The 20,301-nt window shown below is 45.9% G+C and overlaps 1 protein-coding gene across 6 annotated transcripts in view; it reads left to right on the forward strand.

Moving 5' to 3' along the window:
- The window catches only part of ST6GAL2 (ST6 beta-galactoside alpha-2,6-sialyltransferase 2), a 76,956-nt gene that overhangs the window by 13,735 nt on the left and 42,920 nt on the right, over positions 1-20,301 (forward strand). Inside the window, exons 1-2 of one of the 6 annotated variants that reach the window (XM_057309267.1) lie at positions 7,169-9,014; positions 16,671-17,076. The exons of 4 other annotated variants lie outside the window; for them this stretch is intronic. The gene's annotated coding sequence lies outside the window, so the exon portion shown is untranslated. Of the gene's footprint in view, positions 1-7,168; positions 9,015-16,670; positions 17,077-20,301 lie in introns of those variants that run through there. One more of the 6 variants, XM_057309268.1, reaches the window with a different exon arrangement.

Genomic DNA, 20,301 nt, shown 5'->3' on the forward strand with positions numbered 1-20,301 from the left:
AGCCCGATTATAGTCTTTACAGATAGCTGAGCCCACTGTTCAGTCCTGCCATGAGTCAGGAAGGTGTAAGGCACAGGTGTGAGGGGGAGCTGGGACCCCCACGAAGCTGGGGGAGGAGGGTTCAGCCTTGGATCCCTGCATGGCTGGACCCCTGCCTGGCTGGACCCCTGCCTGGCTAGACCCCTGCCTGGCTGGGCTCCAAGGGAGGCCTCAGCTATCGGTCAAGTTAATGAGAAGGGCTTAAAAGCAAACAAATCCTTTCTTCCCTCCTCAGGGTTCTTGAGTGTTCTGGAAGGGTCTGACTGACAGCTTTGAAGGCCCCACTGCCTGCCCACAGAGCTGAGACAGCGGGAGGGGGCTTCTGCACAGTATAACCAGTCAGCCTCCCCCCTCCATGACCTATGAAACAGGCAGGAAAGGGGTCCCCCAGGCCCCCATCTCGGGCAGGCTTCTGAGGACAGCAACGGTTATCCTTGAGTTCAAAGGGCAGCTGTTATTTTGGGGCTTCTAGAGGACAAGGTGAAAAGATGAGATGAAATATGCTTTCTGTTTGCTGAAGGAAATTAACAAAGTAGTCTGGGTTTGGTATTTCCTGGAATATCTGAGTGGAAGAGATAAGTTCTGTGCACAAGGGAGGCTGCCAGAGAGCCAGATGCCATTCCCCTGGCTCAGGGACTGCACCTGCCTGAGAGGAGTCCTTGTAGTCCCTGATTCCACCGAGGCATGACTCCTTCCCCGGGACTTCCTCAGTTTATATCTCCCGGAGTGGCTGTCCTGTCTGGTTACCACCTACACATCTTCACTCGCCCCCACCCCGGAAATTCTTAAATATGGGGCCTTTTCTCAGTGACCTTTGTGTCTCCAGGGGCTAACAAGTTCCTTGTGTAGATGGTTGTTGAATACAAGAAGCTTCCTTCAGGGTAGACAGGGCCTTGCTGCAGACACCCACCCATCCACCTGTTATCTCACTGCTAACCCGGCATAGAATGTGATGGCATTTCTTCCACCAACAGTGTATTTAATTTTTTTCTTTTTTCTTTTTTTTTTTTTTTAAAGATTTTATTTATTTAATTGACAGAGATGGAGACAGCCAGCGAGAGAGGGAATACAAGCAGGGGGAGTGGGAGAGGAAGAAGCAGGCTCATAGAGGAAGAGCCTGATGTGGGGCTCGATCCCACAACGCCGGGATCACGCCCTGAGCCATAGGCAGACGCTTAACCGCTGTGCCACCCAGGCGCCCCTAATTTTTTTTCTTTTGCACTCCCTAATTCATGCTCTTCAGCCATAATGAACACAAGTGGGGACAGAAATTTATAGAAGAAAGGTACATCCTGAGATTAGAAATTTCCTTCTTAAAAAGGGGAACACGTTGGCTTATTGTAACTGTCTCTTAAGCCCCCACCTCTACACTGATGATAGATTGATGACAATTTTTTGCATGTCGGATTCTCTCCCCACCTCTCTTCAGCTTCTGGTCTGCCATCTCTTTGTGTGACGCATGATGTCAGGACTTGCATGTGAACAGCAAGCACTATTGAACCACGGCTGGAGGTTTTCAGGACAGTTATCATTGCTTTGGGACTTGTACACAGATATTTCGTTTATTATGGCAGGTTCTAAAAATTTATGACCTGTGAAAAGTTTATTTTCAGTGTAACTGAGGTCAGAATTGGACATTTAATTCAAAATCCATATGGCGCAGTGTGTGAAAGTGCTTTGTAAACCGTAGAAGGCAGCCTGAGGAGAGAGATGGGCCTGGACTCAACAGACCGAGCCTCAGATTCCAGGGCCTCTACTTGGGGGGGCGGGGGGCGGTGAGTTCTTCTTCTTCTTTCCGCTTATTTCTACATTTTTTACGTTAAGACTTTCAGAGCAGTTTCAGGTTCACAGCAAAATTAAGCAGCACACACAGAGATTTCCCACCTGCCCCCTACTCCTGCAGGTGCACCGTCTCCCCCACGACAGCCCCCACCGTAGATGACCCTACACTGACACGTGGCTGTCACCCCGAGTCTGTAGTTCACATGGGGGTGCACTCTTGGGGTTGTAACTGCTGGGGGTTTGGACAAATGTGTGTCCATGTGTACCCACCATTGAAGGACCACACAGAGTATTTGTACTGCCCTAAACATCCTCCCCCAACTCCCACAACCACCGATCTACTGTTTCTATAGTTTTGCCTTTTCCAGAATGTCATATAATTGGAATCATACAGTTTGTAACCTTTTCAGACTGGCTGCTTTCGTTAGCAGTTAGTGCATTTAAGATTCCTCCCTGTCTTTCTATGGCTTGAGAGCTCCTTTCTTTTTAGAGCGGAATGACATTCCGTTGTCTGGTTACCACAGTTTGTCTGTTCCTATTATCCGATGGATTATTTGTCCATTTAGCCAACTGAGGGACACCTTGGTGGCTTCCGAGTTTGGGCAATTGTGAATGAAGCTGCTGTAAGCATCCATGGGCAGGTTTTCGTGTGGACGTGAGTTTTCAGTTCCTTCCAATAAATACCAAGGAACGTGACTATCAGAGCATATGGGAAGAGTATGTTTAGTTTCCTAAGAAACCGACAAACTGTCTTCCAAAGTGGCTGTCCCACTTTTGCATTCCCACCAGCGATGAATGGGAGTTCTTTGCTCCACATCCTTGGTGGTGTCAGGGGTCTGGATTCCGGCCGTTCTGATGGGTGAATGTGGGTATCTCGTGGTTGTTTTTATCTGCGTTTCCGTGAGGACTTATGAAGGGGGACATCTTTGGATACGCTTAGTTGCCATCCGTATATCTTCTTTGATGAGTTGTCTGTGAAGGTCGTTGCCTCATCTTTTAATCAGGTTGTTTATTTTCTTACTGTTGAGTTTTAAGAATTCTTTGTATAATTTTGATCACAGTCCTTCATCAGGTGTGTCTTTTGCAAATATTTTCTCCCAGTCTGTGGCTCGTCTCATCCTCTTGCGATGGGCTTTCAGAGAGCAGCAGCTGCTTATTTTAATGAAGCTCAGCTTATCAGCTCTTCCTTTCATAGACCGTGCCCTCGGTGTTGGATTTAACAAGTCCCTGCCATACCCAAGGTCATCACCATTTTCTCCTGTGTTATCTTTTAGGTATTTTATAGATTTGCATTTTGGGTTTAGGTCTGTGATTTCTTCTGCTTTTTGTTCTTAAGGCTCTTCCCTTGTAAAATGAGAGTAAATCACCTGGGTCTTTTTTAACAAACAGTATGCTTAAGTATCCGACCAGCACATCTATCCTGGGCTCAAGGGGGTCACCTGTGGCTATTATTAGAACCACAACATCATAGTCAAAGGCAATGGACTTGCTCCAGGTCCAGCAAGATTTTTTGGCCTTTGTTTAATCAGCCCTCATAAAGGTTTGGGGCTTTTTGTTGTGGTGGTGGTGGTTTTGCTATTGCATTTCCTTCTTATATAATACCTTATTCTTTGAGTGAGTTTTGGCAAAAGTAACTTAACCCAGTAAGTGGTTTGGGGGGTCTTAAGGATGCAGAAAGCTCCTGGGGTGGAAATTCCCTGACATTGAGTTGGCCGTGGGACTCAAGGACACAAAATGTTAATCTGCAGCTTCTCGTCTGCGCTTGGTGCCCAACCCAACATGCCGTCTCTGCACAGAATGCCTGTGTAGCAGCCCAGTGCTCATTTCAGTCCCTCCTCCGTCCTAACCAGTCCCCTGAAGGATTACACCTGCCATAAAACGCAGCCTCTGGTTATGGAGGTAATTAAGTATTGGGGAAAAGAAGCAGAAAGACTTTGAAGTTACATAAAACTCCTCATTTATTTGTTTTTATTAAGGTTCTTAGAAATGACTTCGCCCTCTTCATCTCTAAAATTGTACGCTTTGCTGAGACTCTGTTGGATAACAGTTATATGTTCCTGGCTCAGAGTGAATACTTGCTCAGTGAATAGAGAAAATACAGCCTAAACGATTCGGAGAAAACAAGAAGGAAAAAAGAAAAGCCAAAGGGAATAAACAGTTAATTGTCAGATGTCCAGATTGCTACCAGTGGAATAATGATAAAAATGTTCTGAAGCGGTGGGAACCCTGTTGCTGTTAATGAGAGGCGACTAAGACAGTGTCAAAGCAGCGGAGCTCGGGAGCCAGCCTGGGTTCGGATCCTGTCTCTGCCACTTACACGCTACCTGACGTCCAGGGCTGGCTGATGGACTCCACGCAGAATTCAAATGCGGGGCCCCTTATTCAAAAGCAGGGGGAGAACATGCCCTTCACGGCACCAAAACAAAACACTTTTCCTTCCCTTCCCTTTTTTCCTCTGTCTTGTCATGGTGTTTTTAATGTTCTAAGTAAAGAAAAATTAAAATGTAACGATTAGCATGAATTTTACCGTCCATCCTTCTGTTGTGTAATGCCAGTTTTAAATGTCAGTGTAAGAGCGTTCAACGCCTGTGCAGAATCACCGAGATTACACAACAGGCGCTTCATGGCTGGCACATGCCTACATGTTTTGTTCTTACCAGAACAGTGGAAACGCTGCTCCGAAGGAACTGAGCTGTTTTTATTTCGCCTGGTGACATATGCCCATGCTACCAACTTCAGCTTTCCAAGAAGGAAGGAAAGGCTTTTCTCTACCTCATCACTTCTAGCACATGCGGATGGCTTATCCAGGGAAATAAGAAAGGACACTTTGGTGTCCACTGTGTTTCTTATTTTTGCTTTTGAGGCCAGTACTGGCTCTAACAAAGCACAGCCACTCGGGGCTGCTGGATCCCCCTACTTAGTCACAGCTAACATGCTTACCGTGTTCTCACTTTGAGTCGTGCTAAACTCCTGTGCATTGTGGGCTCACGGGGCATCACACACGCTGTGTGTGCAAGGAAGGGTGGACACACCTATTGCACGGATGCCTGCTCTGCTCACACGCATGCTTCTGTTGTCCTGTTGTCCCATGTCCCCATCAGATTTTACTTGGAAAACACAGACTCAAAGACAAAGTTATTATTAAGGACTTTAAGTTGCGGCAGGAGAACATGAATACAAACCTGGTGCTTCTGGGAGCCTATCGCACTCCACAAGTCACACGCCCGGGAGGCTGGCCCTGCTGGCTGACATCGAATGGAGTCTCTCTCTCTCTCTCTCTTTTTTTTTTTAGATTTTTATTTATTTATTTGAGAGAGCACAAGCGGGGTAAAGGGCGGGGGGGGGGCTCGATCCCAGGACCCTGGGATCATGACCTGAGCCAAAGGCAGATGCTTAACCAACTGAGCCACCCAGGCGTCCCAATAGAATGGATTCTTAACCTCCAGGAAACTGTTTCCTCATGATAAAATCAAGCAACAGAATGACCTAACTCACAGGTTGTATTTATGTTTAAATGAGGCCCTGCTTGTGGTTTATGAAGTACCACACTTGATACATACGATGCCTTTACTAAAAGTTCATTCTTCATCAGCTTCGAACTACCGCACAAGTCCCCAAACAAGACAGTTCTATTGTCGGAAAGATAAGCTCATGTGGAGGCAAGCAGCAGTCATGAAATGCCACTTCTAGAAGTGAGCAGGCAGGAAAAAAAAAAAAGTCACAAATACATTTTATTATCTCTGTTGAAATGATTCAGTGTCTGTACAGATGCCTAGGAAAATAAAATGTGCCTTGAGGGCTCTGAAGAGCAAAGTGGTTTTATAAAACTATGAAACACGGCTTCCGGTTCCACACCTCTTTCCCCGTGGGCAACTTGCTTCTTTCGTCTGTGCCTTCATTTTCTCCCATGTAAAGCGAGTGTCAGCCGTCCGACATGGATACTGCAATGTGTTACATTGTGGCATAGTGTCCCCCCAATGGAAAGGATGGAAGACAGAAACGAAGACTTGGAAATGTATGTAATAAGGACATGATGGAAAGAAGAGTGATAATACACCCTTTTTATTACCGCCAGCATGCTGGCCGGGCTCTGGCCGTGTGCAGGGCACTGTTGAGTTTCCTTCGCGACAGCCTTGTCTGGCAGGACTCATGCACAGGGCACTGTGTCAGCACCATATAGATGCAGACTGTTTTATAGCCGTATTTCACCCTTGTAGAAAGTCTCAGCATGTACCTGCCCCATCTCTTTGAAGGCTCCTGCATAATTAAAGCCTTCTAGGGGTGCCTGGGTGGCCCAGTCAATTAAGAAACCGACCCTTGATTTTGGCTCAGGTCATGATCTCAGGGTCCTGAGATTGAGTCCTGCTGCTGGCTCCCCACTCAGCGGGGAGTCTGCTTGAGATTCTCTCTCCCCCCGCCCCTCCCCCTATGCGTGCTCGCGCGCGCTCTCTCTCTCTCTCAAATAAGTAAGTAAATCTTTAAAAATCAATCAATCAAATAAAACCCTTTCTATAGTCTGAAAAACCTAATGCCCTGGAATTAGTTATCCCTGTAGTCAACTTTTTCTTGATGAGGTAAGATAGAGTGGTGTTTGAGAGCTGGCTCGTGAATATTCAGGAATTTTGTGAGCCAGTTGTTAAACTACTTAAAAACAAAGGTAGTCAATTCTCAACACTCATCATTTCCTAATGATTTCAATTTTACTATCACCTATGCTCTTGAAGTTGGTTACATCTGCTGTGTCTGTATGGTGCAAATACTAACCCATGATGAGCTTCTGTGCGTCTCTTCCCAGCTCTGTGTTCAGCGACGTCACCTTATAGTTTAAAACTGGCCATGGCAGAAGTATGTACACCAAGGAAATGGGCAGATGCCAAAAATCAGCTCTCCACTTCCCCCTTCTCTTCCCCAAGAGCCAATTGTCAAACATTTATCAACACGTTACTAAGTAGGAATGAAATTGGCATGGAAGTTTCTTTTGGAAGATTTGTTACAAGCTCTGTGGGCTACTGTAGACCACTACAGAACCAGTTAGAAAGTATGCAAAAGGAAAAAGGGAAGGGAATGAACATTCTTGAAGCATCTGTGCTCGGCAGTACATTAATTGACTTTCATATAGAGGTCAGTTAAAATCCTCTTAAAGGCTGGCTAAGCTGTGTGATGTTACGTCAGTCTTGCAATTGAAGAAACCGGTCAGGGGTTTAATAACTTACCCACGTTGATATGGTTAATAATGGAAGAAACTTACATTAGAGAAGTATTTGCAGGTGTTTGTAATTCAACTCAGTATCTTTTCCCTATAGAACAGAAATTCCAGTGTCTTTTGTAAAGAGGAAATAGTGTTGCTAATGCTGTAGTAAGATTTTTGTAACTGTAATGAATACTGTTTTTTTTCCTTTATTCATTTGTGTGCACATCAAGCATTGAAAGTCAGGTACGTGCCACCCATTGGTCATGCAGAGGTTTTGCCCGAGAGAGGAATAGCTATGTACGAAGTCCTGGGGCAGCACAGGAAATGAGGAGGGAATGTCAGAGATGGATGCCAAAGCTGTCTCTGAAAAGGTGCCACTCTTCAAAGGCATGCAGATGTGTGTATGTGGCCCCTGGGTTTAAGGTGTTGTGGTGCAGGTTGGTTTTGTTATTGGTGACAAGATTAGGAGACTGTGGTCAGATCAGCATGGGGGGAGCCCCTGGGGAATTCCTAACAAGCTGCCTCATGCAGGGCACTTGGAATGCAGCCACCAATTCTTCCCAGTCTCCTTGGCTTCTGTTCACTCACTGCTCACTGCTCACTCACCACAGCCCTGGCAAGGCCAAGGGCAAAGGCGAGGTGCCCCAGGGGAAGCATCTATAGTGCAGGCTCCAGGGCCCTGCCCCGCTGCTTTTGGTTCAGCAAGTTGCCAGTGGAACCTGGGAAGTGCCCTTTTTAACATGCAGCCCTACAGACTCCGGGCCTGCACCAAGCATTTGTCCTGTGGCTTCCGTGCTGCCTCCACCAGCAAGGAGAAAGCTCACTCACGTAATAATGATAACAGCTCTTCCTAGCTTCCCACTGCTTTTATACCCAGTCTCTGTCTATCCCCACATTTACCCTGTGAGGTGTTCAGAGCAGTTCAGTGCTCTTCTCATTCTATGGCTGAGAGAGCTGAGAATGGCAGAGGGTCATCAAGCACCGCCAGGCCCCCACCGTCAGCAAATGGAGGACCCAGACTTCTCGGTACTCGCCAGTGCATTTTCCTGGGGTGCACAGTGCCTGGAGGGGGCCCTGGCCTGGTGCCCGGGATGCCACCTTGTGATCTGCTCTGCAATCAGCCTCCGAAACGCACCTTTGCTAGGGGACTGCCTGTGCACTCCAGAATATTCTGGACTCCATCGGAACACTTCTACAGACACTACTACAATGTAGGCCTGTTATTCTTCACATTCCTCTTTCTCAATTTCTGCTGCGCTCTGCTCGGCTCCAGAACTTTAAAATACTCTAGAAGTAAAATCCGTGATCCAATCTATTCTGTATCGTTAGATGACAAGGACGGTACTGCGAGTCATCTGCCTCCAGCCAGCTTGGCAACACGAGTCATGCACTTCATTTCCCCACACCGCGGGTTCCTCGCTGGTAAAAGGAGAAAGTTGGCATCCTTGTAGGGTCTGTCCCAGCTCTTATGAAAGCTCTTGAGTCTCCAGCATGGAACGAGAAAATGTCACCACTGATTTCATGTTCTTTGGCTTTTCCAAGACAAATAACATTGATATTGTGAGCCCTGAACTCATGATTCTATTATTGTCTTCACTCATCGCGGGATTGGGGGAAAACAGAAATGTATTTTATGCATTGCATTAATTAGACTTAAAATAGTGCAATTATTTGTTTTCTCTAATGTAGAGTCACTTTTCTCGATGGCACTGCCTCCGTCTAGAAATGTGGTTTTCTTACATGTCCTGCTTCTTTTTAGAGCCTGCTGCTGTAAAGCAGGACATGTAAGAAATTGCACTCCTCTCGCACATGCCTCTCAGTTGTTTCTACGGAGAACTAATATTTTGTTTGCTTATAGAATCGGGACTACAATTTTTACTAAAATGAGAGGGGCAACCAAGTCAGAAGGATTTTTCTAGCCCATGATGCGGTACAGACCCACAGTCGCCCACATGGCATGACCTGAACTTCATATTCTGAGAGACCCAGATCATACTTTAAGGTATATTCTTTTCTTTTTAATTCAAAGTAATCGCTCCATTGTCAGGAATGAATTCCTGCTACAGATTTTTATCAAACACATCTGACATTTTAAATAAATTTTAGACTGATGAATTCAGTGTTTCTTTGACAGAGATCATAAACATTTTCCTTTTTCCAAAAGCAATCTGAGGAGCGTATATTTGTACTGTAGTTAATGCTGTGTTAAGTCAGTGGAATGTAGTTGCTGCAAACATTTGTAGAGCAAAGGAAAGAAAGCCTTTATTTAAATCTTGCCAACAGCAGAAATAAAATGAGCAAATGCACAGTGGAGTGAGAGAAAATGGAAAGATCCCTACGGTTTGATTACTCTGGTGTCCCATGTTAGCATCTCATCTAAGCCACATGGAATATGCAGTACAATCGCTAATAATTTTCCATCTGAGTGTGTGCCTTACAAGAGATGTTTGTTGAGTGAATAAATGTTGGATCATTCATTTTTTTTCCTGTTACGGAACTTTCGTTTCCTCAGCATGGAAATTAGATACAGATACCCTAAGTGTAGTACTATTTGTATATTTTCATAAGAGTAAGAAATAAAAATAAACGAACATAAATTCTCTTTAATAGTGAAATGTTCTTGGCTGACACAGGTACCATGAAGACAACTTGAGTAGTTATTTCCATTAAATTATAGAATCGTGAAGGATAAGACTAAGTTGCATTGTTCTTTTAATCCCCACCATGTAGCACAGTGCCTGAACATAGAAGAAAGGCTTAAAGCATGCAGTGTGTGTGTGTGTGTGTGTCCCCATCAAGGGTAGGTGGGCAGCTAATATGCATGGCTTATTTACAAATTAGATAAAAGAGCTTTTTGCAGACCAGAGCAAAATTACAGCTGGAAGGAAAAGGGGCTGCGGAGGATGGGGGGGTTAGATACCAGAGGACTTGTGTAGCGTAGATATTGGACCAGAATTCATCAGAACGATTTATGATTCTTGGTGCCATCCCAGAGACACAGTCTTCAGACAGCAGCTTTCATCTGCTTTGACACACTGTTTTCCTGCATCATCCTGGTCGCTTTAAGTTCATTTTCTGTTGATTTCGCCATGACTCTGGACTCGCCCTTCCATCCCTCCTTCCTTTTCTGTCCCTGACATTTCAGGAATGGGGCTGGCCCCTCTCCAGGGCAGGTCTGAGTTTCCAGCGTTGGCGGTGGTTCCTCATCAGGGGTCCTGCTGAGACCCAGCGAAAGTTTTGTGCAATCCATCAAGGTTGAGTGGATGTGGATGTATTATTATTTTCACATTTCTCTCTTCTTCCTAGTTCCATCCGCCACAAAATAAACTTCCAGGACTGCATGTGGTTGAGTTTTAGCTAAAACTGTGAGAGAAGGTTTTTACTGAGCTCTGATGGGGAGGCTGAAACCCACTGCTTTTTATTTATGTCATTACATGTGATAAAGACATTAAAATTATAGTGTTTATCACAAGTTCTTGATAGTATATTTCATAGAAGCCAGTGTTTCTGTCTCACGGTGTGTTTGCAGATTAAGTAACAAGTGGTTTGATCTTCGTAGAGACGATCTCTTGTGTACTTCTGCACTCAGCCAAATTACAGTACAGGCGTCCACATGCCGCCTGCCCTATCGCTCCCAGCCCCTGCTCCTCCACTTGAAATGCACCCGGCCCCCCAGTACCTAACTTCTCACCATCCGCTTCTTCTCAGCTTAAATTTCACTGTCTCCACATGACCTGCCCAGGCTCCCCAGCCTAAATTATGCCCCAAAGTCTTTTTGTCTTACAGTCTCTCAGTTCCTTCCCCACCTCGTTCCCGGAGTGGCCAAGCCCTGACTGTGTGCCAACCACTATCTAGGGACTGAGGAAAGACGGGTCCCCCTCCTGGAGCTTAGGGCCTGTTGGAGAAGAAAAGCATTAAACATACAACATATCAAGCGGTGAGCGGTACCAAAAGTGAAGACAAGGGCTGCTGAGAGAGGTCAAGAGGATGAGTGTTGCAGGTAAAGCCCTTCTGAATAGAGCAGAGACTTTAATAAGCCAGGAGGACGGTGGGTCAGGCTCTCCAGGAGGGCCCCAGGCAGCGGGAAGGGCCTGGGCACCGGCCCTGCAGCTGGTGCGAGCTGAGTATGCAGGAGGCCGCAGGCACCGGGAGGAGGGAGGAGGGTGAGGGACCAGTGGTGGGCAATGAGGTCAGCGAGACAAGTGGGGACACGCCATGTACGTGAGGGAGAGGGAAGGGAGAATTGACGGCAGGGACGCAGCGACATTAAATTCCCACTTGAAGAGTTTCATTCTGCCGCAGAGGACAGGCAGAATGGGAGCAGGGAGCAGGGAGATGGGCCCAGGGTCATCGCACAGGTGCGGGTGAGAGGGGCTTGGACCACTTGGGGCAGTGAGGAGGCAACCGCTTGTGCGAGTCCAGCGCGTGTTTTAGCGTTAGGGCTGTCTATGTCAGATTAGGTCTGGTGGTTGGGACTGGATGTGGGTTCAAGCGGAAAGAAGAAGCAAGAATAACACCAAAGTCTTTGACCCAGGCACCTGGGTGAATGGCCGCGCCACTCAGGAAGAGAGTGACAAGTGTTTGGTTTGGACATGGGAAGTTTGAGACTGTAGGAAATACTTAAGAGGAACTGTCACACAGGTAGTTGGTGATATGGGCTTGTGGTGCAGAGAAGCCAACGCTACAGTTGTAACTTGGGGCAGCATCGGGAGGTAGAGAACATAACGTGCCTCTAACCAGACACACATAGCAGGTGTATATTCTCAGTCCAGAAGTCCAGAAGCCAACGCTACAGTTGTAACTTGGGGCAGCATCGGGAGGTAGAGAACATAACGTGCCTCTAACCAGACACACATAGCAGGTGTATATTCTCAGTCCAGAAGTGCTCAAGAAATGCAGCTTATCTCAAGTCAACTTAAGCTGTACTTTGAGATCCTATTCCACTCAGCGTTGGGAAAATCTAACTGCCAATTCAGCTAAGCTTTTCTAGTTGATTAAATTAACCAAAGTTGACATTAACGTGTATTCTTAATTTAGGTTCTTTTTTTCCTCCTCTGACTTGGAAAGTATCTAGTCCTTAGCATCCAGGTGTGTGCATTTTGGAGTGGGCACTGAATTAGCTGCCTGGCCTTCTGTCTTACGGTACATCATAGGACAGCGCTCTCTACTGTTCCCCTTTGTCCCCCTGCCCCATACTGCATGCACCCTCTGTCTGTGGATTCTCTGTACATTGGAGGCCACAGTTGGTGGTTCTTCCCTGCCATTCTGGGTAGAAAAACCTCAGGTTCACACAGTCATCCCTGTGCTGCTTCCACAGCCTGAGGTTTGAGGTACAGAGTATGGCAAGATTTCTTCTACAAACTTACCCAGGGTTCTGTTGTCCTCTTCCTCTTAGCATTGGCGTTAGAACCATCATTAGGGGCCCTCGCCAGTGGCCAGTTTTTCTGTTTAAGTTCCCACTCTCCTTTTCCATCAGCTGGGAGATTTTTTCAGTCTCCCTTTGGGCAAGAGAAAGCTGGCTCAGCAAAATATTCTTCCCAGTTTCTGCCCTTCCCCACCCCTTGAAATACAGCTTTGGAACTTTATTTTTATTTATTTACTTATTTATTATTATTTATTTATTTCAGAGAGAGAGCAGGCGAGGGGCAAAGGGAGAGAATCTTAAGTAGGCTCCATGCCCAGTGCGGAGCCCAATGGAGGGCTCGACGTCATGACCCTGAGAGCACGACCTAAGCCTAAACCAACAGTCACAGGCTTAACCCACTGAGCCACCCGGGTGCCCCAGCTTTTGAACTTTGAAGGCAAGAATTGACATCACCGCCTTCTGGTTCCATTGTGACAGTTTTCCTTTGGGCATGGGAGGTCTTCTGTTCCTCTCGGTAAATGGAGGAAGGTCATGGGGTAAAAGGGAATGTAGTTAAAAAAAAAAAAAAAAAAAGTCAGTGAAGACTGCACAACATCCTGCAAGATTAGTGTACCTGATTTGTCTTTCCCATACAGTAAGCTCGATGGGGGGACAGGTAATACTTGACTAGCTCAGCATGGTAGACACAGAGGTATGTAGTAGGTGCCCAGTTATCTACAGAACGTATACATGAGTGAAGTGACGGAAGACCGGCACTGTGCTCACATGTACACGTGCACACAGATACACAAAGCATCTGTGCTGCTGTTCGCAGGGGAACCGCAACTCCGTGGTTGTGACGGCGGTGTGCTGGCACTTCGAAGATATTCTAAGGGTGAGCTAATCCTCAGAATTAGAAACCTCAGAAATAATTTCATAATCTGGAATTTTTCTAAGGACTTTGAAAAATGCAAACTAGAGAAGCGTACTAGAGAGGAAACATTTGAATTTTTCCTAGGTTAGTCTTCAGTGTGCTGGGGCCCTTACACTTCAGTCTCATCCCAGCTGCTCAGACTTTTGCATTGGGACAAAGGACATTCAGCTTTGGAAGTTCAGAGGGCAGAGTTGAAAGTTCTGCACTTGGAAATTTCCTTGAAGTCTCATGTTTTACATTAAATCTTCAAGTTGATTTTATATTTGACTCCATAATGTGTGTGTATGTGTTTTAACATAAAAGTTAATGCATTTTGAAGACATGACTGCCTTATCCTGTTACTTGGGTGGAAAATGTGTCCTATCGTAAGGAACTTGATGTTAGGGCATTAACAACTTAGCACTTTCCCTTAATAATGTTTTAAAAGTTCCATTCTTAAAACCAAACTTCAGGAGTGTTAAGGCTGCATTACTAAAGCCACTAAATAGCCTTACAAAGCAAACTATTGCCATTTTTACTTGCTCAGAGAAATATTCACCACCTACAATTTTCCCTGGCTCCTCTACCTTGCCAAGATGATTTATATATATATAATGTGGTCACCTTTTTTATTTACACATATTTTATGAGACAAAAAATCAACTTAGATAACTTTGATATAATAATGGAATCTAAATATTTATAATTCCTTATATCACGAAAACTGAGTGAATTTGTAGGACATCTAATTTGAAGTGTTCCTACTGACGCATTTTTCTTGGGTGTTTTCAACAACCTGGGAGGTAAGGAGAGCAAACATTATCATTGTCCTCATTTTTCTTTTCTTTTCTTTTTTTTAAAGATTTTATTTATTTGACAGAGATAGAGACAGCTAGCAAGAGAGGGAACACAAGCAGGGGGAGTGGGAGAGGAAGAAGCAGGCTCCCAGCAGAGCAGCCTGACGTGGGGCTCAATCCCATAACGCCAGGATCACGCCCTGAGCCGAAGGCAGACGCCTAACCGCTGTGCCACCCAGGCGCCCCTGTCCTCATTTTTCTGCCTAGTTTTACCAGGTACTGTCCTAGCTCCAACACATGCTAACGGTGGCACTTTTAAGTAACTTCACTGTGATTCATATGTCTCATCCATATAATGGGCTTCACCATAGTTCCCAGATCACAGGTTTTGAGAGACACTGAAATAATAACTGTTCAGTGCTTTAGAAGATACAACGAATGTCAGACAGATGGAAGTTAAATTATTATGTGCATTACTGATAGTCATGCATCATTTGTGACCTGGGTGTGGGGAGTACATTGGATTACCAATCCCCCACCTTTCTTCCCACAACTACCAAATCTAGACTTAGGGCCAACTCAGTTTGGTTCTATAGAGAGTCATACCATGATCTTTATTTCTCAGTGGACTGGGAACTCCTAGTATGTGGGAGAATTAAGAGTTGGAGCAGAGACCAAAGATGTTGCTCTGGAGACATCCCTCAGTTTAGCCAACATAGGACTCAGAGAAATTCCATCTTTCCAGGTAGTTAGGAGTAAGCAAGATGGCGCCCATCAGAGTTTAACACAGAGCCTGGGGCCACATGGAATAGCTATTTTTAGATACTACTTACAGTAGCAACAATAGAAACTTAATTTGCATTTTCTCCATAAATATGTTATTCTGTATCAACTAGTTAAAGTTTGGATGATTTTCATCTTCATATGATGAAGCTGAGGCTCCAGAAGGTAAAGTAACTTGCCCCAAATTGCATACCCAGAAAGAGTGAGGGCATGAATCTCAGTGCTTTTCTGTGCTTTCATAAATCCGCATAGCTGTAAGTTATTCTTTTCTGGATTGATGATTGTGTCACATGAGAGTCTTAACCAAGCTGGAATCCAGTGCAGAATCTAAATGTTAGATTTGTATTTTGTGCTAAGAGAGTAAGCAGGAATTACTAGCCAAAGAGATTAGGAATTAGGGATGTAAATACAAACACAGTTAATGATTTCTCTTTCTTAGTTTTACAATAACAACTTTTATTTTTCAACTTCCGTTATGTGTAAAATTATTATGTTTAAATCTGTTCAAAACAGAGAGAATACAGGGGCACCTGGGTGGCTCAGTTGGTTAAGCATCGGACTCTGGTTTCAGTTCAGGTCATGATCTTAGGGTCGTGAGATCGAGCCCCGTGTTGGACTCTACTGGGTGTGGAGTCTGCTGGAGATTCTCAGCCTCTCCCTCTCTATCTGCCCCCTCCTGCCCCCGTGTGGGCTCGCTCTTGATCTCTCTCTCCCAAATAAATAAATAAAATCTTTTAAAAGCACAGAGAATACATGAGAAGTGAATTTATATACTCAGATTTAGTATCTATTAATATTTTGCCTTACTACTTTGGATCTTTTCTTTATAAGAAAGGACATTTTTGAGCAATGATGCAAGTGTCCTCTGTCCCTCCCCCTCATCCAAATCTCGGTCCTTCCTCCTCAGAGGTAGTTACTAGCTGAGGTTCGTACTGGCATTTTAAACTCTTACATAAATGGTACAACTTTCGCGAGTTTGCCTCTGCAGCTTCTGTTTTTTCCCCCCGCTTCACACTTGAGCTCTGCTGGTGCTGATCCGTGGAGATGGATCTCAAGCAGTTAGCCGTTTTTATTTTTGTGATTTGTGAAGATGTGGCTCTTGCCGCAGAAAACACTTTCTTTCCCCTGATGGGCAAAACAAGTGCCCCGCGGGGCCTTTGAAGTTTCCTGAAAGGGGGTTCTTCTAAGCGCTCTTTCTTCCTGGGCTCTTGTGAGAGCCCCATTGTCTGGACTGAAGAGACATGTTGGAATTTGAATCTACCCCATGCTTTTCAATCGTTCACTCTTGGTGTTCAAGAATTTAAATCTTAATTTCCTCCAGAATGTCATTCCGTTCCCCCGAGGGCAAAGTGTCATAGGATATATATTCAGCCTGACATTAGCCCAAATAAATATTTGTTGAATTATGGCAATATATGTTAAAATAAGGTAACATGATAAACCATTAGAAGATAGGTCTCAGGCATCCAGTCCCTGACAGGTTCTGCTTTTTGTGACCGAGACACCAGAGAGAGGTCTTTATCGAGGCAGGGTTTATTTCACGCACGTTAGCTTGAGTCAGGTGCTAGTGTTTATCTAAACAAGGGCACATCACATCCATTTGGGACCATGTAAAGAGAGGGGTGCCTACTGGTGAACCTTCAAGTGTATACACGTGGGGCCAATACTCATACAGTGAAATCCATGCTGATTATACCACTTTTTTACTTTTATAGACTCTCGAAACAGGGATTGAAAAAGTCGTGTTTATGTAGCTTTCACTTTGGGCCAGGCACTGGGCCAGTCCCGTCTCACGCGGTGCCTTACTCATTCATTTCACAGAGCCGTGAGGATCTCAGCAGTGTTATGACTCACATCGGATGAAGAAACTGAGGCTCAAAGGATTTATCCAGAATAACACAGCGGGCAAGCATCTGAGCAGGCTGTCTGACCACAGGGCTTCCCAGTCAACCATATATCACCTTTCCTCCTCATAGGTAGAGTCGTCAGTATCACCCTGCAACACTGAGGGGGCCAGAGGTGGTGGCCCTGACTTGTGCCCTGAGTGGTGCTGGTGCCCCCTTGCCAGCCCACACCGATGCTCTGGACCCCTCTTGCGCTGGGACTGAGTGGCTCCGGCTGGTCAGAGGCCTCCCTGTTAAGAGCCACCTGCTGACTGCCTACACTTTTACCCAGAAGCCCCTTAGATTGGCGGGAACAGAGTAGAACTTTCAAATCTCCATGGCAGGTAGGCAATATTTCATCTTCTTAACTATTAAACATCACTGCTGAAGCTAATTCACAGCTTCAATCATGAGCCTTGGCATATTATTGGTGTAAAGTGTAAATATTTGAATGCTAATTATCGTAAAACAAACAGACCACTGTGTCCAAAGCAGATGAATGCTGTTTCAGGAAGCCAGCAGACCCTAGCTAGTAGGCAGCTTGTGTTGTCTCTGTACAACCAGTAATAGACGTCTGGAATCATTTCCACCTCCCTCTGCCCCAGCAGCACCTGCCACCTCATTGCAGAAAGTTCTGAAAGCTAAAAGCTGCCCAGAGTGGCTCACATATGTGAGTCCTTGCCTTTTAAACTATTTCCCATCTGCCCTGCCACTTGAGAAAAATCTCTGTTGCTGAAATTATCCACCCAGAAAGAGAATACAATTGTCTACATAAGATTGGCCCTTCTTGTCCAGTCTGAGCCCACCATTCCTGGTCACCTGTCTTTGCACCACGCAAATTCTCATCCCAGGCACACTGAGCCCAGTTGTTCCACTGGCTGGAAATGACCGACTGCCTTCCATTCCAATGTGGGCCTCAATGTTCAGCCCTCGTCCCCCTCCCCTTGATTACTTGAATCTGCATCACTCCTCTGTACATCCACCACAGAGAACCAAGCACTCAGAATTGAGGTCTTCCCACCTAGGTAACAAATTCCTTGAGATCTTGGACCTTCACACCTGTAGCCTCACTGGAAATGTTAGCAAGTCAGCATCCCATTCCGACAGGGCAAAATCCAGTCGGTTGGCACACCAAGGCTAAGCTGTCTCTGCTGATTGCTGTGCAGCTGGATTCTGGGGAGGTGTGGATTCCAAGCCTAACTGGGAGATCAGCTTCTCCAGCAGACAAAAACGTGTTCGGGAAGCTGGGATGGTAGGGGATCGGACCGTGCAACCCAGTCAGTGTAGGGAGCTAGCCCGAAATTTGGCGTAGTACTTTATGGCAGAGAGAAAAAAATCCCATGAAAATTTCGAGGACGGTGCAGCATCCCCTGGTTTCATGATCTAGTTAGGGCCAAAAGAAAGAGGTTTTGGAACAATGTGCAGGAAGCGTACCACTTAGAGTTTCAGGTTCTCCATATACCGAATGAGAAGAATAATGTTTACTACGGGGTTTGATGTCAAGATTACACTGGGAATGAAGAATTAGAAGGAGACAGTCCCGATGAGGCGCTTGGTACAGTGTCTGGCACATGGTAGGCATCTGAGGAATGGCTGTGTCTGATACCACTCTGCTGCTGCTTTGTTCCATCTCCCCGACCACTCCTGACTGCTGCTCATTGTGCTTAACCTGACCACATGGCAACTGGTTACATTTGCAGGGCGCCGCCCACACACTCCCTGCTGGCCTGGGAAGGATGGCAAGCAGTGCGTCCCCTCCCTTTGCACCCAGCCAGGAGCCCCATCCGGACAGTCTCTCTTATTCTGTTTTATGAATTGTAGTCATTCGTTTCCTCTAGTTAAAGTATCAATCAGGAACCTTCCATGGGACCACCTACACTGTTTGCTGGGAATACAAGAATGACTGGGTTGTGGTCCCACCCTAAAGTAGCCCCAACTGTTCCCCACTGAGATTATTCAAGTGTCCCAATTTTAAATCAACCAGAAGCTGGGGCACCGGTGTTTTTGCCAAGTGAGCTCATTTGAGTTGGCCAGCCCTCACATAACAGTGTCCTTCCTCACACGGGCGATGGCTCCCTCCGTTCTGGAGCCCGGCAGCTCCTGGTCACGAGGGGAGGAGATGGCACTCAGTGGCCTGAGCCCAGCCGTCTCGCCCTTGGGGCTCAGTACGTGCCAGTGGGGCTGCCCTTGTAGGACAATGAAGCCGCCGGTCCGCCAGGACCCATTAGAAGGCAGGCAGCCCGCCCACCACCCAACCCTACTGACCGGGCTGACCTTCTTTTTTCTGTTCTTGTGGACATTAGCTTAAGAATGGGCTGAGAGCGGAGCGGGAAAGAAGGAGAGAGGGGGGCCCTTGGCGTCCTGCATGCGGCAGTCTGGAGGCCTGCTCACATTTACAGAAAATGAGAAAAGGAAAGAAAAGGGATTAGTTGTGAAAGGAACCGATGGGGTTGTGAAGAGATAGAGGCATTCCAGCTGGGGGTGGCACCTCCCTCTTCTACAGACTTGAGTGTTTTCTTGGGTGTGTGACAAGAGCTGATTTTAGAAAAATGAATCTTGGAAGAAAATGACTCCTGAAGGCTATTAAGACACGTGAGTGCCTCACTATAGCTCACAGACTAAATCTTCTTTATTATATCAAAGTTAACGTAAATACTTAGATTTTAAGATCCTTTAGACAACTTCTACCCAAAAAAGAGACACGAGAGTTTCTCAGACCAACAGAAAACCCGGCCAGATGGCAGCTCTAATGCACACATCCATCAAAGTGGGTTAAAAAAATAGTCTCCATTCAGGAAAACCGGTGAGCCAACCTGTCAACCTCCGGGCATAAGAGGGACGTCGTTCAAGTGGCAAAGGCCAGAATTAACTTCTCTTTACCCTTGAACAAAATGAGACACTGACCGAATTAACCCTTCACTGCATTGCTGTCAGGGTCATCTGTGGCTTGCACTTCCCTAATTTCATCCGACTACTGGTAATGAATGGAACCTTTTGGACAATGTGATGTCTCTCTGCACGATTTCAAGGAGAATTAACACTCTTTGGTATTATTTTGGACATCCATGCAGAAAAGTGACTCATTTCTTTGAGAATTAGTACCTAAGAGGCACCGAAATCCCTGAGCAAGTGGGACGATCAAAATAATTTCTGGCTGTAGGTCATCTTTTCATTGTGTCTGGGATCATCGCCTCAGTGTACCCATACAGGTTTCCCAGAGGCGTGGCTAGAAGGGCCACAGAAAACGGAAGAAGAGTGGGAATGGACCAACAGTTGTTCAAGTGGGCAGCAAACATTCATCTGCTTGGAATGCAAACCTTAGCGCGGCCAGGTAATAATGTTAGCCTCGCTATGGAGAGAAGAGAAGGCCACACCACACAGACTGCTTATAATCTTGCCAGTTTTCTTCCCAGGGGAACACTGGCAAGAACTTGACTGCCTCAGTCACTTAAACTAGCCCCGACAAAGCACACGTGAACCAGTGATCAGGGAGCACTTTGTCATTGGCACCTGGGGACAGATGATTCACCCGATGTACCTCTTATGTCTCCCTGATGCAATTTATATCC

Source organism: Ursus arctos, unplaced genomic scaffold (genome assembly GCF_023065955.2).
Source record: "Ursus arctos isolate Adak ecotype North America unplaced genomic scaffold, UrsArc2.0 scaffold_8, whole genome shotgun sequence".
NCBI lineage: Eukaryota > Metazoa > Chordata > Mammalia > Carnivora > Ursidae > Ursus > Ursus arctos.